We start from the raw sequence: 18,452 nt of genomic DNA, 5'->3' as shown, positions 1-18,452 counted from the left end.
GATGATTCTTACACGCACTTTTCTGCTCTGTTGGGTCTAGGGCCCACTCCCCTGCTTTGAGTTTGGGAAGGAAGGTATAGGCCTTTGTTTTGTAGGATTATTTATTTGAGTTACTGGTTTCTGCTCCATCACAGGGGCCTGCAAGCTAGTTAAGGGCTTTATTCTCAGTGTATCTTGTATATTTTTATTGAGAAAAGGCCGCCGCCCATCATATCTCTTATAGATCTGTTTCAGCAAAACTGGCTGTAAAGTGAATTTCTGTAAAGTGAACTTGAGTAAAGTGAATTACACAAGAGTGAATCCTAGTTCCTGATTGTTTCCTTCCTAAAAAATAAGATCATTCCCAGAAAGTGTCCCAGAAGGCCACAGCCTCCAGAGGAGCTGGGCTTTGAGGAGTAGGGGTTTGGGATCTGCCTTTGGCCACATGCCCATCCCCATGCCAGGCTCTCCCCTACTGCATAGGCCGTGGGTGCCGCTCCCGGTATTGTGTTCTTTTATGCAGATGGTCCAGTGCCCAGTAGTGCTGGGGCCCAGGTTGTAGCAGGGGCTATTTATCATTTAGTCCAGGGGTTGCAAACTGTTCAGGTCACACACTATTTTAAAAATCAGAGTATTTCACATAACATTCCTGACTTAAGACTTCTCTTAGAAAACTGGAAGTTCTGGCAATATGAAATAAGAGTTTTTACATAGCAACATCTGTTGAGGGCTGCTTCTACTGGCGGAATTTAAAAGTTCTGTGTCAAGAAGCAAGAATAACTGCAATCCTGCAGCCTGTGGAACAAAAACCACATTCACAGAAAGACAGACAAGATGAAAAGGCACAGGGCTATGTACCAGATGAAGGAACAAGATAAAACCCCAGAAAAACAGCTAAATGAAGTGGAGATAGGCAACCTTCCAGAAAAAGAATTCAGAATAATGATAGTGAACATGATCCAGGACCTCGGAAAAAGAATGGAGGCAAAGATCGAGAAGATGCAAGAAACGTTTAACAAAGACCTAGAAGAATTAAAGAACAAACAGAGATGAACAATACAATAACTGAAATGAAAACTACACTAGAAGGAATCAATAGCAGAATAGCTGAGGCAGAAGAACGGGTAAGTGACCTGGAAGACAGAATGGTGGAATTCACTGCTGTGGAACAGAATAAAGAAAAAAGAATGAAAAGAAATGAAGACAGCCTAAGAGACCCCTGGGACAACATTAAACGCAACAACATTCGCATTATAGGGGTCCCAGAAGGAGAAGAGAGAGAGAAAGGACCCGAGAAAATATCTGAAGAGATTATAGTTGAAAACTTACCTAACATGGGAAAGGAAATAGCCACCCAAGCCCAGGAAGTGCAGAGAGTCCCATACAGGATAAACCCTAGGAAAAAAACGCCATGACATATAGTAATCAAACTGACAAAAATTAAAGACAAAGAAAAATTATTGAAAGCAGCAAGGGAAAAATGACAAATAACATGCAGGGGAACTCCCATAAGGTTAACAGCTGATTTCTCAGCAGAAACTCTACAAGCCAGAAGGGAGTGGCATGATATACTTAAAGTGATGAAAGGGAAGAACCTACAACCAAGATTACTCTACTGGGCAAGGATCTCATTCAGAGTCGATGGAGAAATCAAAAGCTTTACAGACAAGCAAAAGCTAAAAGAATTCAGCACCACCAAAACAGCTCTACAACAAATGCTGAAGGAACTTCTCTAAGTGGGAAACACAAGAGAAGAAAAGGACCTACAAAAAGAAACCCAAAACAATTAAGAAAATGGTCATAGGAACATACATATCAATAATTACCTAAAACGTGAATGGATTAAATGCTCCAACCAAAAGACACAGGCCTGTGGAATGGATACAAAAACAAGACCCATCTATATGCTGTCTACAAGAGACCCACTTCAGACCTAGGGACACATACAGACTGAAAGTGAGGGGATGGAAAAAGATATTCCATGCAAATGGAAATCAAAAGAAAGCTGGAGTAGCAATACTCATATCAGATAAAATAGACTTTAAAATAAAGAGTGTTACAAGAGACAAGGAAGGACATTACATAATGATCAAGGGATCAATCCAAGAAGAAGATATAACAATTATAAATATATATGCACCCAACATAGGAGCACCTCAATACAAAAGGCAACTGCTAACAGCTATAAAAGAGGAAATCAACAGTAACACAATTCTAGTGGGGGACTTTAACACCTCACGTACACCCATGGACAGATCATCCAAAATGAAAATAAATAAGGAAACAGAAGCTTTAAATGACACAATAGACCAGATAGATTTAATTGATATTTATAGGACATTCCATCCAGAAACAGCAGATTACACTTTCTTCTCAAGTGTGCACAGAACATTCTCCAGGATAGATCACATCTTGGGTCACAAATCAAGCCACAGTAAATTTAAGAAAATTGAAATCATATCAAGCATCTTTTCTGACCACAACGCTATGAGATTAGAAATGAATTACAGGGAAAAAAACGTAAAAAACACAAACACATGGAGGCTAAACAGTACGTTACTAAATAACCAAGAGATCATTGAAGAAATCAAAGAGGAAATCAAAAAATACCTAGGGACAAATGGCAATGAAAACACGGCAATCCAAAACCTATGGGAGGCAGCAAAAGCAGTTCTAAGAGGGAAGTTTATAGCTATACAAGCCTACCTCAAGAAACAAGAAAAAGCTCAAATAAACAATCTAACCTTACACCTAAAGGAACTAGAGAAAGAAGAACACACAAAACCCAAAGTTAGCAGAAGGAAAGATATCATAAAGATCAGAGCAGAAATAAATGAAATAGAAACAAAGAAAACAATAGCAAGGATCAATAAAACTAAAAGCTGGTTCTTTGAGAAGATAAACAAAATAGATAAACCATTAGCTAGACTCGTCAAGAAAAAGAGGGAGAGGACTCAAATCAATAAAATTAGAAACGAAAAAGGACAAGTTACAACAGACACTGCAGAAATACAAAGCATCCTAAGAGACTACTACAAGCAACTCTATGCCAATAAAATGGACAACCTGGAAGAAATGGACAAATTCTTAGAAAGGTATAACCGCCAAGACTGAACCAGGAAGAAATAGAAAATATGAACAGACCAATCACAAGTAATAAAATTGAAACTGTGATTAAAAATCTTCCAACAAACAAAAGTCCAGGATCAGATGGCTTCACAGGTGAATTCTATCAAACATTTAGAGAAGAGTTAACACCCATCCTTCTCACACTGTTCCAAAAAATTGCAGAGGAAGGAACACTCCCAAACTCATCTATGAGGCCACCATCACCCTGATACCAAAACCGGACAAAGATACTACAAAAAAAGAAAATTACAGACCAATATCACTGATGAATATAGATGCAAAAATCCTCAACAAAATACTAGCAAACAGAATCCAGCAACACATTAAAAGGATCATACACCATGATCAAGTGGGATTTATCCCAGGGATGCAAGGATTCTTCAATATACGTAAATCAATCAATGTGATACACCATATTAACAAATTGAAGAGTAACAACCATATGATCATCTCAATAGATGCAGAAAAAGCTTTTGACAAAATTCAACACCCATTTATGATAAAAACTCTCCAGAAAGTGGGCATAGAGGGAACCTACCTCAACATAATAAAGGCCATATACGACAAACCCACAGCAAACATCTTTCTCAATGGTGAAAAACTGAAAGCATTTCCTCTAATATCAGGAACAAGACAAGGATGTCCACTCTCACCACTATTATTCAACATAGTTTTGGAAGTCCTAGCCATGGCAATCAGAGAAGAAAAAGAAATACAAGGAATACAAATTGGAAAAGAAGAAGTTAAACTGTCACTGTTTGCAGATGACATGATACTATACATAGAGAAACCCAAAGATGCCACCAGAAAACTACTAGAGCTAATCAATGAATTTGGTAAAGTTGCAGGATACAAAATTAATGCACAGAAATCTCTTACATTCCTATACACTAATGATGAAAAATCTGAAAAAGTAATTAAGGAAACACTCCCATTTACCATTGCAACAAAAAGAATAAAATACCTAGGAATAAAGCTACCTTGGGAGACAAAAGACCTATATGCAGAAAACTATAAGACACTGATGAAAGAAATTAAAGATGATACCAACAGATGGAGAGATATACCATGTTCTTGGATTGGAAGAATCAATATTGTGAAAATGACTATACTAACCAAAGCAATCTACAGATTCAATGCAATCCCTATCAAATTACCAATGGCATTTTTTACGGAACTAGAACAAAGAAATCTTAAAATCTGTTTGGAGACACAAAAGACCCCGAATAGCCAAAGCAATATTGAGGGAAAAAAACAGAGCTGGAGGAATCAGACTATACTACAAAGCTACAGTAATCAAGACAATATGGTACTGGCACAAAAACAGAAACATAGATCAATGGAACAAGATAGAAAGCCCAGAGATAAACCCATGCACCTGTGGTCAACTAATCTATGACAAAGGAGGCAAGGATATGCAATGGAGAAAAGACAGTCTCTTCAATAAGTGGTGCTGGGAAAACTGGACAGTTATGTGTAAAAGAATGAAATTAGAACACTCCCTAACACCATACACAAAAATAAACTCAAAATGGATTAGAGACCTAAATGTAAGACCAGACACTGTAAAACTCTTAGAGGAAAACATAGGAAGAACACTCTTTGACATAAATCACAGCAAGACTTTTTTTGATCCACCTTGTAGAGTAATGGAAATAAAAACAAAAATAAACAAATGGGACCTAATGAAACTTCAAAGCTTTTGCACAGCAAAAGAAACCATAAACAAGACGAAAAGACAACCCTCAGAATGGGAGAAAATATTTGCAAATGAATCAACGGACAAAGGATTAATCTCCAAAATATATAAACAGCTCATGCAGCTCAATATTGAAAAAACAAACAACCCAATCCAAAAATGGGCAGAAGACCTAAATAGACATTTCTCCTAAGAAAACATACAGATGGCCAAGAAGCACATGAAAAGCTGCTCAACATCACTAATTATTAGAGAAATGCAAATCAAAACTACAATGAGGTATCACCTCACACCAGTTGGAATAGGCATTATCAGAAAATCTACAAACAACAAATGCTGGAGAGGGTGTGGAGAAAAGGGAACCCTCTTGCACTGTTGGTGGGAATGTAAATTGATAGAGCCGCTATGGAGAACAGTATGGAGGTTCCTTAAAAAACTAAAAATTGAATTACCATATGATCCAGCAATCCCACTACTGGGCATATACCCAGAGAAAACCATAATTCAAAAAGACACATGCACCCCAGTGTTCATTGCAGCACTATTTACAATAGCCAGGTCATGGAAACAACCTGCATGCCCACTGACAGACGAATGGATAAAGAAGATGTGGTACATATATAGAATGGAATATTACTCAGCTATAAAAAGGAACAAAATTGGGTCATTTGTAGAGACGTGGATGCATCTAGAGACTGTCATACAGAGTGAAGTAAGTCAGAAAGAGAAAAACAAATATCGTATGTTAGCGCATATATGTGGAACCTAGAAAAATGGTACAGATGAACCGGTTTGCAGGGCAGAAATTGAGACACAGATGTAGAGAACAAACGTATGGACACCAAGGGGGGAAAGCAGTGGGGGGGTGGGGGGGGTGGTGTGATGAATTGGGTGATTGGGATTGACCTGTATACACTGATGTGTATAAAATTGATGACTAATAAGGACCTGCTGTATAAAAAAAATAAATAAAATAAAATTCAAAAATTCAAAAAAAACCCTGGAAGTTTTGGAAATATGAAATAAGAGTTTTTACGTAGCAACATCTGTCTACAGTTGCATATTGGTTGTCTATTTTGGGGCAAGGTTTCAGGCTCTACATTTCACCACAGACCCCACTATTCCCTCTTGCCTCATACCAAGTCCCCTCTACTCAATTATGTCACCTGACCAACCCCGGGTTTGGGGCCCCTGTCCTTTTCCATAATATATTTGCCTTGAAAACTTTAAGTTATATAATAAAAACAAGTTCTTGTTTTTTAAAAAAAAGCAGTTTTGCAGGCACAGGGTTTACTTAAAACATAATTTCAGCAGGCACAGATATTGTTCATTTAATGCTGAGAACTGGCGAGAACCCTGTATGAATACTTAGCAGTTGGAATGTGTTGGAGTGAAGGCCATGGCAGGCATTATCTGGAGTCTCCAGTATACTGAATAGAAGGGCTTCCTTCAAGGAAACAGAAAGTAGCACACAAAGCTAAGTGACAGCAGCAGTGTTCAAGGGGAAGACCCTTAAACTTCTGGGATACTGAAGGAGGTGGGGAGCCGGGGAAGGCAGCTGGAGGGGGAGAGACCCTCCCATCAGCTTCCCCCACTCCCCATGGGAACCTTCCCCGACAAAGGAAATGGAAGCAAGTGAGCTGGGAAATACCCAAGCTGAAGCTCCAAGGATACTGTTTACAAGTTCTTACAGGAAAGACTATTATGGGCGAGCTCTTAATGGGTTGTCTGTCTGTCAAGGGAAGAGAGGCTGGGGTGGGGGAGGGCTGGAGTTAAGATGGAAATGGCTCAAGCACTGAATCTTGCATTTCCTGTCTTTCCATTTACAATCTGCCTGGGGATTAAAAGGCCAGGAGGGGAGCCTGCTGAGCTGGGGAGGAAGGGGGATCTGTGTGTGTGTGTGTGTGTGTGTGTGTGTGTGCGCGCGCGCGCGCGCGCGCGTGCGTGTGTGTTTCTTTTTCGTGTCCTATTTTCTGGGTGAAGAGAGGGCTTTCTGGCCTGCAGAGGAGAGGATACCCCTTATAGTGGATGGAGGCTGCCCAGATGACAGGCTGGAAGATCAGATGTTATTGCTTTCCTGGGTGGAGTGTGGTCTGGAACGAGGGGTGCCTAGCCCTGAAGATCACAGTTAAACTTTGGACTAGCTCACCCTGGGGAGGTGGCACGATTTCCTCTGAAGTTTTAAAAAAGAGGGCAGAGATTCGTTTCCATCTGGAATGATGGGTGTGGCCATGCCTGGCGGCTGGGATGGACACAGTGATCTTCCCAGCCCTCTTTGTTCTGGGACTAGACACCCGACTCCTCACCGCCTGAGAAAATTCGGGGACTACAAAGGTTTAGTCTCAGCACATTAGAATTACTGCTAGAAAATAAAGATCCTTAAAGCTGGATCCTTTGGCTTCTTGGGCAGCAAACAGAGAAACACCTCACTTCTGTTAGACACTCAAGCTCCAGTGTCACAGAGCAGAGTGAAGAGCATCCTCTTCTTTATTTAAAAATGGACTGCGCATGCAGCGGAGCAACTTGGCCCGTGAGCCACAACTACTGAGCCTGCGCGTCTGGAGCCTGTGCTCCGCAACAAAAGAGGCCGCGATAGTGAGAGGCCCGCGCACCGCGATGAAGAGTGGCACCCGCTTGCCACAACTGGAGAAAGCCCTCGCACAGAAACGAAGACCCAACACAGCCATAAATAAATAAACTAAAAAAAAAAAAAAAAAAGTTTAAAAGTGCACTGCGTGGCTGTTGACTATTCCAGGGCCCGACATTAAATAACCAAACGCAGTTTGCTGTCTGGAAGTGCTTCGCCACGTTCTCCTGGGCCCCGTCGAGAAGTGGTGACCCCCGCAAAGAAGGGTGATCATATGGCCAGTGTTAGGGTTCATAGTGTCCCCTTTCATTCTTAAAAGGGTCCCTGTTTGGACAGTAAGTTATATAGTCACTTTACCGTGAAAGAGCAGAAGACACTCAGTAGAAAACTTTGGGGAGGCAGTGTTGAAACCAAGCCATTTGAAAAACATGATTTTCCACTTAAAAATATATATAGGGCTTCCCTGGTGGCGCAGTGGTTAAGAATCCGCCTGCCAGTGCAGGGGACACGGGTTCGGGCCCGGGTTCGGGCCCTGGTCCGGGGAGATCCCACATGCCGTGGAGCAACTCAGCCCACGCGCCACAACTACTGAGCCTGCGCTCTAGAGCCTGTGAGCCACAACTACTGAGCCCGTGTGCCTAGAGCCTGTGCTCCACAACAAGAGAAGCCACCTGATGAGAAGCCCGCGCACCGCAACGAAGAGTAGCCCCGCTTGCCGCAACTAGAGAAAGCCTGCGCGCAGCAACGAAGACCCAACACCGCCCAAAAAAAAAAAAAAAAAAAAATATATATATATATATATATATATATATATATATATATATATATATATATATATATTTCTTTTTTGTAATCTAAATGACGTCTGCAAACTTCAGAGCCTGACTTCTTGCTCGAAAGAGAGGAAGGAAGTTTTGTTACTGAGAAAGCTCATTAACTAAAACCAAACAGAAAAACAAACAAACAAAAAACAAAAAAACCCCAAGGAGAATGAAGTAAAAGAACCCGGAGCTTCCTCATCAGAGGCCCGAACCATGCAGGGGCTGCGGGGGCTGAAAGGGGGCTTGTAGCAGCCTTCTGTCCACGTGGGCAGACCCCTCGGAAGCAGGGCCTTCTGTCCACGTGGGCAGACCCCTCGGAAGCAGGGTTTTGAAAGGAAAGAGGATGCAGAGAGGTTCATGACTTGATGCTGGCCAGCTGGAACATCCAGGATGCAGATGCCCAGGCCACAGGGCCCTGAGGTCAGAGGGAGCAGGCCGGCGCCAGACTCGCAGTCCTTTGCTGGGGCCACTGGTCCATCTGTGAGCACGGTTGATTGCAAGAGTGTGGGCTAGGGGTTGACAAACATCTGGGCTCTAGTCACTTCTGTTAAGAGATAAACTGAGGGATATTAAAAATTTTAAGGGGACTTCCCTTGTGGCGCAATGGATGAGACTCCGCGCTCCCAATGCAGGGGGCCGGGGTTCGATCCCTGGTCGGGAAACTAGATCCCACGTGCATGCCGCAACTAAGAGTTCTCATGCCACAGCTGAGGAGCCTGCCTGCCGCAACTAAGACCCGGTGCAACCAAATAAATAAATAAATATTAAAAAAAATATTTAAAAAAAATTTTTTTAAGGGTTTATTGGAGCAAAAATCAGTTCCCATCGGGAAGTGCCAAACCAGAAGCAGTTAGGAGTGCTCCACTGACTGGGAGGTGGGGGGGACTTATATAGAGAAACTGCGAAAGCAAAGAAAGGAAATTATTCAGTTGACTGAAGCTTAAAGCCCAGTTGGCTCTTTGTGATTGGTTGTCCTTAGCCTTTTAATTTCATAACCTCGAGGCACTTACAGGCTTAGATTTTGTTTGGCTTGTGTAGGCTGCCTCAGCCGAACCACCTCCTTCTTTAATTAATGCAACACCAAAAAAAACAAAAGGGACTTCCCTGGAGGTCCAGTGGTTAGGACTCTGCACTTCGACTGCAGGGGGCACAGGTTCGATCCCTGGTCAGGGAAATAAGATCCCGCATGACGCACAGCGTGGCCAAAAAAAAAAAAAAAAAATTAATGCAGCACTTCCTAGGCGGGGTGACCTATAGCAAATCATTCTCTTGGTTTCCTCACCTATAAACTAGGGATGGTACCACTACCTATTTCCAGGGCTTCTGTGAGAACAAATGGAGGAGGGCAAAGCTGGGCTGGGCCATGCCAACGTGAGGGGTTGGCCTGTGGTCCATTTGTGGTCACAAGGAGGGCTCTTTCCTGTGGGCAAAAGGGAGTAGTAACCCTCAAGCAACTTCGCGTCAGGGACACGTGACAGATGGCCTACAGTGCACTCTCTTCCCAGCCCTGTCAGCAGCTGACAGATCCAATGAGGCTTCGCCAAAATGTAGCTTTTCTTAACATGGGTCTTTCTTCAAATTCTGTCCTACACTGCTGACCACAAACTTCTCTGGGAACGTCTTTTGCCAGAATGAAGCTGGCGTAACTGTAGACAGAGGCAGTGTTATATATATATGATTGTGAAAAATGGTGTAGCGACTGGCACTTAGGATATATTCATTCATTCATTTAATTTACCCACCCAACAAACAGGCACTGAGCCCTGCTCTGGTCCCAGGCACTGGGGCGACTGGGGTAGCCTGGCAGACATGGTCTCTGCCTTGATCTAGAACTTGCCTCCTTGAGGAAAAAGCTTGCAAATAACACAAGTAACTTAACCCTCTGTTAAAGAAAAAAATAAAGACTAAGAGAGCAAAGATTGAGCACTACGTGGGCAAGTTTTACTGCTTAGTGGGGAATCCGACAGCGTGGAGTCTTGGATGTGGGGGACGAGGTCTAGGCAGGGGAAGGGTTGCTGTTGGGCTTTCACAGCTAAACACCCACAGGCTGTAACTCATTGACACTAGGAAGATAGTCTCGCTAGCACTGGTGCCCAGGCAATGCCTGGGCTTGTTGGTTAGGTGGGCACCTGGCTGATCGGAGGTGGTCTCCTGCATGACAAGGGCTGCCCATGGCATCATGGTACCCTGCCGGTTGTGTCTTGTGCCGTGTGCAAGATTGGCCGAGTCTGGGCTATGGCACCCAGTGGGGTCTGTGTTGTAGCAGTAGGCTGGGTAGCCAGGTCAGGTTTGTCCCCTCTAATGGGTTATATACCCATTAAAGGTGAAAATTATTAAGATAATGCAGAAACATGGAAAATCATCTGTGAACTCTTAACTGCAAGGAGTAGAACATGAAAAGATCACAACTCCAGTACTCAGACATCCTTGGGTAGCAAGTGACAGAAATGCAAATCTAACTAGCTTAAACAAAAATGAGAATTTGTGGCCACATGTGTCTGGGAATCTAGGGTATTGTTGGATTTCTGGGTCCAGGATTCAAACGATGTCCCTGGGGTTCTTTCTGTCCCTCGCAGCTCTGCTGATCTCGCCTCCACTTCATTCTTGGCTGCTCAGGGGGTCCCATAGCAGCCCTCTTAGCAACCCCAGTGCAAAGAGAGCATCTTTTCGGAAAACCAGCCGGAAAGTCCTGGAAAATACACTTTTTGGTAGCACGATATCTCTTGCCTGCCTGACGCCTGGAGTGGAGGGAAGGAATGATGGCAGGGGGTCAGGATGAATGGCTGTTGGAGAAGGGGAGGAAGGAGGGCCACAGAGTGAAAACCACGACTGTCCACCCCAACTGTGTAAGAATAGGCACCTCCTGGTAGTGCCAGAGACTCCTCAGTAACTTATAGGCCTGGGTGGTAGGAGCTTGGGTTTTAAAGTTGTTTCCAGTCACAAAAATCAGTGTTTAAAGAGAATAGTCTGACTCAGAATTGTCCTTCCTGTTACATTATGATTGGGGCCAAAATAGACATTTGTGTTTAAGCCTTGATCCTGTATACCAGGGTTTAGCAAACCTTTTCTGAAAAGGGCAGATAGTAAATATTTTAGGCTTGTGGCCTGGGTGGCCTCTGTGGTACTACTGAACTTGATCATGGTAGCTTGAAAGCAGCCGTAGCCTATACCTAAACAAATGGACGTGGGCCACATTTGGCCCACAGGCGTTATCTTGCTGACTCCTGATATAGATGTCTGAAAATCTTGCATTCAAATAGGCCATAAAACACTGCTCTAAAGTAAACTGTATGTTTGCAAACCACATATCTGATAAGGGATTAATATCCCCCCAAAATAAGGGACTCCTAGAACCCAATAGCAAAAAACCAAATAACCCAATTAAAAAAAAGGCAAAGGACTTGAATAGACATTTCTCCAAAGAAGACATACAAATGGCTGACAGGTATATGAAAAGATACGCAACATCTCTAATCATCAGGGGAGTGCAAATCAGAGCCACAGTGAGATAATACTTCATACCCGTTAGGATGGCCGTTATCAAAAAACAAAAAATAAAAAGTGTTGGCAAGGATGTGGAGAAATTGGAACCCCTGTGCCCTGTTGATGGGAATGTAAAACTGTGCAGCTGCTGTGGGAAACAGTATGGAGGGTCCTCAAAAAATTAAAAATAGAACTACCATATGATAGCAATTCCACTTCTGGGTATTTATCAAAAAGAATTGAAATCAGGATCTCAAAGAGATGTTTGCACACCCATGTTCATTGCAACATTATTCACGATAGCGAAGAGATGGAAACAACCTAAATGTCCTTTGACAGATGAATGGATTAAGAAAATGTGGCGTGTGCGCACACACACAGACACACACACACAATGGTATATTATTCAGCCTTAAAAAAGAAGGAAATCCTGCCACATGCGACAGACAACATGGATGAATCTTGAGAATGTTATGCTAAGTGAAATAAGCCCTTCACAGAAGGACAAACACTGTATGATTCCACTTATATGAGAAAGCTGAAATAGTCAAACTGATAGAAGCAGAAAGCAGAATGGTTACCAGGAGCTGGAGGGAGGAGGGCAATGCGGAGTTGCTGTTTAATAGGTATAGAGTTTCAGTTATGCAAGAAGAATAATTCTAGAGATCTGCTGTACACATCGTGCCTGTAGTTAACCATACTGTATCGTGCACTTAAAAGTGTAAGAGGGTAGGGACTTCCCTAGTGGTCCAGTGGTTAAGACTCTGCGCTCCCAATGCAGGGGGCCCGGGTTCGATCCCTGGTCAGGGAACTAGATCCCACATGCGGCAACTAAGAGTTCACATGCCGCAACTAAATATCCCACACGTGGCAACAAAGATCCTGTGTGCCGCAGCTAAGACCTGGCGCAGCCAAATTAAAAAAAAAAAATAGTGCCACAATGAAGGTTGGGGTGAATGTGTCTTTAAAAAAAAAAAGTGTAAGAGGGTAAACGTCATTAAAAAAAAACTATATATCTAAAGTAGATTGTATAACAGTTTATTTTCTGTTCCTAATGTGGTGGGAGAACATTTGGAAAACATAAAATTGATCCCATCACAGAAGCAAGGAATTAGAATTGCCCTGTTCAAAGGGGCAAGTGATGATCCATCACAGATCAATCAACTGAGGAAATCAGTCATGGCCACATCGGAAGAGATGACGTCTGAAGGCTGCAAGACGGCTGGCTGGGTTCAAATGCTGGCTAGGATAGCTTTGTCTTGCCAGTTTTAGCAATTCATACAGTTGTGTCACGGATTTGAGACTAGCATGGCATGCCTAGTTGAGGTTTAAAGCTCCCTCCTGGACCCTCCAAGCCAGGCGTTGCTCAGGATTAAAAACATTCATTGTTTGGTCAACAGAAGGCCCTCACAGCTCTGATGAGAATATCACCTGCGAAGGAATGGGCTCCTCCCAGGTTTGCATTTTAGCACCATCAGACTCTGCTTCGGCAGCTGCTGTTTTAATGGGCACAGAGGGACTGGCTGAGGGCCTCGTGGGGGTCTGTTCCAGATGAGAAAAGTCTGGAGTCCTGGGGTCAGAGTGGGATCTTGGACCTTCTTACGTTCTGCAGATGTGATTGCATGGCGCGCAGAGGCAACCTGGAGTGCAGAGTCCGTGTGACCGTCCTGGGGTATCCACTCCACGCCTCCTACCCAGGCCAGTGAAAGGCGGAAACTCTGAGAACATTCCATTTGAATAAGATGCGTTTAATAAGAGCAACGGAAAATGGTAAACCTGGCTTGGGGAAAGGGAATGTGCTCTTTCATGTAAAACAAACAAAAAATGTGACTGTGGGAAGCATCCAAAAAATAAGATGACCTGGAGGCTGGATTTAAAAATTGGCACTGGGGGAAATCTCATTTCCCCAGTCGATGACTCCCCCGTTAGCTCTGCTCATGCCAGTGGAGCAAACCAAAATAACTTCATAAATTAAAGTTTATGCAGGGAAGAAAGCTAGGCCTGGACTATCACACACCAGATGAAAACCTTGACGGCTTTGTTTACAACCGACATCCTTGGTTTGAAGGTTAATGGTGTCTAGAGAAGGTTAGGTTGTACACATGTGCAATTAAAAAAATCACTATTGATAGAGAGAGACATACTGTGTTTACTTACTATAGTTTATGCCACCTTTGTTGGCTTGTTTGTTTTCCCTTCTGGAAAGAATGTCTTTGTCCTTCGGTAATTAATTATAACCAGCTTTTGTTTAGATCCAAGTACATGGAAACTGCTCAGAGAGCTCAAAGTATGTCAATAGTAGTGCCCTGTAACTAGAACCTCAATTTTTTTTTTTCCTTTTATTATACAAGAAATAGAAGGATGCATTTGGGATGTAAAAGGTTCAAATTATAGAGCAGCATACATTCACAGGAGAGCTCAAAACTCCCCTCACCGCCACCAACCCGCCGCCCTCACTGCCCATGAGGTTTCCTGTTCTTTCTAGAACTGTTTCTTTATGTTCACTGTTTATATGTCCACCAATAAGTGCGTACTTATGTATACATAATATACACAATTACTTTTATTTTTAATACACATATGGGGTCATGATGTATATATTGACGGACAACTTGCTTATTTCACTTCACGTGTCCAGATCTGCTGCTGGTCAGTCCATGTGTGCATGACTTTTAATGCTGCAACACATCTCATAATATGCATGCGTAATTTACTGAACTATTTATATATCCTTCCTTTTGCTGTTAAATGAAGTAGTGAAGACATGACATCACGACTGCCTCCTGGAGCTAGACTGCCTGGCTTTGAAATGGGACTTCACTTGAAGGGTCGGGGGACAGGGGTGTATGACCCAGGGCGGGGTTGGCAAACTGCAGCCCTCTGGCCAAATCTACCCTCCTCATGTTTTTGTATGGCCCATGAGGCAAGAATGATTTTCTTATTTTCAAATGGTTGAAAAAGAAAATCAAAAGATAAATGTTTCCTGAAATAGGAAAATTATATGAGATTCAAAATTCAGTGTCCATAAATAAAGTTTTGTTGGAATACAGCCATGCTCATGGCTGGTGTTTACTGTTGTCTGGGGCTGCTTTCATGATGCAACAGCAGAGTTGAATAGTTGTGACAGCAACCATCTGGTCCACCTAAAATATTTACCATCTGGCCTCTTACTGAAAACACTTGTTGACCCCTGACCTAGGGCAAATTACTAAGCTCTCCATGTCTCCACTTTCTATACCGTAAAATAAAGATAATAATAAAACCTACTTTGTTCAAATATAGTTTAAAAAAAAAACAAGACCTACTTTGTAGGGTGAAGTTACTTATCTATATCAAATAAATATCACATGTAGATTATACCAGATTATAATATGTCAAATGTATGTGTATAAATTACATGTAAAACATTTAGAACTCTTTAAATGCTTCGTAAAGGTTGGCTACTATTATACCATCGTTAGTATCATTATCGTAACTCTGTGCACGTGTGCAGGGACATTGCAGACACCGGAAGTGGACTTGATGGTGGAGGGATGTTGGTAAGTGCTACCGAATTGCTTTCTAGAACAGCTTTACCAATTTTTGCTCCCAGGAGTCCCACATTTCTGACCAGCTGGATAGGGACTCATGGAGTAGATAAAAGAAAACTGAGTCTGCGAAGAGTTGGGTCCTTTTGGGCTCCAAACACACTCTTGATGGGCAGAATTTCCCCTCTGAGTGCTGTGCCCAGATCGCTGGGTCGACCGTGCCTGGAAAGGTGTCGCCTCCAATCAGCATGGACTCACAGTTGTTGAGTGAGGGCCTCCTCTGTGCTGAGCCCTGGGCCTGTACATTCTCACTGTAAGTTTTCACAGCCACCTCTATCTTCCAGATGAAAACCGAGGGGCTCAGAGAAATTAACTTGCACAAGGTCCACAAAACTTTTGATGCCACTCCCTTACTTCCAGGAAGGGATAAGGAGATGTCAGACTCTCCATCCTCTCCCCTCTCTTTCCCAAATCAGCATCTTGATAACCGGGTACGAGCTACGTGGAAAATTGGCAGTGAGCTTCAAAGGGAGTGGCTTAGTCATGGCCGAGTTTATCTCCTCCCGTTCTAAGTAAAGAGAATTTGTCATAGCATACGTTACTATATTTTTCATGCCCCAGTGTCACAGTTTGTGCTGCTCAGTCATGCTGGGAATGATGCAGTTCTAATAGATAACCCCCCTTTGGGTAAAATGTCTATTTTTAGGCGTCTCCCGGCGCTCCTGTCAGGGGCCTTTGCAATAGCATTTCTCATGTTCCATCAGCGGTCTGCAAAACATGAAGCAAATTTACCCAGATATTGTTGACCTTGTACATGAGGGGAAGAATGTTTCTGGTTTTGTGTGTGTTTTCACTGACGAACATTTGCATTCTTTCCTTCTTCACTTTTTTTTTTTTTTCTCACACTGACATTAAGAAACAACAAAACGCCACTTGCCCCACAATTTAAAACTTGGGATCTTAACCTGTACAGACAGTTGTTCTCTATGAGGAATGTGAAACATTTGACAGAATTTCCTGAAGGAATGAAGAGCCACAATCCCCTGATTAAAACCACGTTAAAACAAAAAGCAGGCCATATCCGAAAGCCTCTGTCAGAGGGCTGCTTATTTAATCAAATGAAAAAGGTAGCACAAGTTGGATGTTTATGGCATCACCAAGGCCTTTCTGTGATGCTTAAACTTTTTAAGAACGCACTGAGAACTTCCTCTTAAAACTGTCTCTGCTCTGAGTTATTTTCGCAAAGGCTGGCCTTCCTTCCTGCATCCCAGTGACTGATAGTCATGGTAATAGATGAAAAGCCCAAACTTCCATTCTGACAGGCTGTGAACATTTATCTGAAGTTGTAATTGTCAGGCTCCCGTGTTATTTTCTTGCTGTCTTATACAACGATGATGAAAGGGGCCTGGGGAAAAGTAAAAGAAAAAGCCTTCCGGAAGGTATGTGCCTAAAGCAGGGTTTGTCAGCCTTATCAGTATTGACATTTGGGGCCAGATAATCCTTTGTTGTGGGGTTGTCCTGTGCATTGGAGGGTGTCTAAGAGCATCCCTAGATGCCAGTAACACCCCTGTAGTTACGACAGCCAGAAATGACTCCAGACACTGCCAGGCGTCCCAGTGTTGAGAGCCACTGGCCTTGATCTTGGTGGTCTTGAACTTGCATCCTGCTCCTTTGCCCCGTGCATCTCCCACTTGCAGCTCTCCCATGCACAGGGACCTGTTTTCTTTTCTTCATCCTACCCTTACCGCCTTGAGATAGTGCTGCATCTGGACAGGTGTGCCAAGCTCAGCCCAGGCCCGGGAACCTGGAATAAGGCGTTTCGCTTGAAGTGCTGCAGCCAGCACTCTCCCTGGCAGGTCCCTGTCGCTGCTTGTGCTGCAAGGTATGCTGATGGGCAGGTGTGTCAGTGGAAAGACCGTCGTGGAGACAGGCGTGTGGAAGGGAAACCATCTGGTCGGTGTGGGGTGGAGCCTGGCAGCCCCAGCTTCTGGTCCTGATGGCGGGGGCCACTGATGGACCACCACGCTCTGATCCCTGGCAGCCCAGGCCTGTGATAGACAGACAGCTGCCCTGCTGTTTCCGCTTTTGGAATCTGAGGGCGGAGATGGTGAAACTCCTGGGAGAGGCTCAGCTGGGTCCCAGTGAGCGGGAACACAGCCCTTTCCCAGGGCCGAGAGGCGGGAGGTTCTATGAGTGCCTCTCTCTGGGGCTTGTGGTTCCACCGGCCCCCAGAGCACCGACACCTGGGTGCAGTGGCTACCCTGGGGCGCTGGGGGAAGAGCACTGGTCCAGGAGTCACGCGGCCTGAGTTTGGTTTCCATTCTACCCCGGGTAGCAGTGTGACCTTAGGCAAATAGAGTCCTCCCTCTGTCCTCATGTTTCCCATAAAGCCACCTTCCTGTGTTCCCGTAGAACCTTCTTCGCTTCTGTTTTCTCCTGACTTACAGGCAAAGGTGGGATTGTTAACAGGTGGAATTGTGGCCTTCTTGAATTTGCTTTTAGTTGTGAGTTCCTGACTAGTGGGGTTCAGTGAGGGGCTTGGGGGGGCTCATTCATTGGTTTTTGCCTCATGTTTATGGGGTCTTAGAGGAGAGCCCAATAAATAGCATTTCTCTTTCCTGAAGAAATTGAGAGATGAGACCCTGGTTGCAGGTTTGAACTTTGGAACTTGTCCAGATTTATTTATCAAGTAAGTCATCTTCTTTCCCTGGGGCCAGTAAATCAAGTGTCCCAAAGGGCAGGAGATTTTAGGGAAAGTGATGGACACTGGAGGGCAAGGGTCATGGTCAGTGTGGACTGTGAAGGCCCTGTCCTGTGCCCGGTAGGGGATGCTGGCCTGGCTTTCCTTGACCGTCTCATTGCTCCAGGCTGGTTTCAGACCCTGGCTGTCCTGACCTGCTGGTGAGGGAGTACTGCTGCCATGTCCTTCTGAGCCTGGAGACAGCTCAGTGGTGACAGCCCAGGGACGACGCAGTGGTGTCCACATCACCTAGTGCCTCTCTGAGCTCAATGGTAGAGCTCAGTAGTAGAGTAGATTACATTGGCCCTTGGTGGAAATCCCAAATTCCAAGGAAGAGCATGGGGGGTTGGGGCAGCCATGAACTATCTCAGGTTCTGGGTTGCATCAGAAAACCTGCCACACCAGGTCGCTGATGTCTGCTTCTCTCGGCGTCGTGGTCTCCACAGCCCCCTGGACCCTGCCTTTGGAGGCCTGTGGAGGAGCGGGA

At 43.9% G+C, this 18,452-nt stretch overlaps 1 protein-coding gene and 1 non-coding gene across 5 annotated transcripts in view; both read left to right on the top strand.

Moving 5' to 3' along the window:
• The window catches only part of GRK5 (G protein-coupled receptor kinase 5), a 221,499-nt gene that overhangs the window by 21,329 nt on the left and 181,718 nt on the right, over positions 1 to 18,452 (top strand). The gene's annotated exons all lie outside the window — the stretch shown is intronic.
• Positions 9,317 to 9,389, top strand: TRNAR-UCG (transfer RNA arginine (anticodon UCG)). The gene has a single exon. It is a non-coding gene; the product is annotated as a tRNA-Arg (tRNA).

This window comes from Balaenoptera acutorostrata, chromosome 16, assembly GCF_949987535.1.
Source record: "Balaenoptera acutorostrata chromosome 16, mBalAcu1.1, whole genome shotgun sequence".
NCBI classification, from domain to species: Eukaryota; Metazoa; Chordata; class Mammalia; order Artiodactyla; family Balaenopteridae; genus Balaenoptera; species Balaenoptera acutorostrata.
Note: the sequence above shows the minus strand (reverse complement) of the source record. Positions and strands in the feature narration are given on the sequence as shown.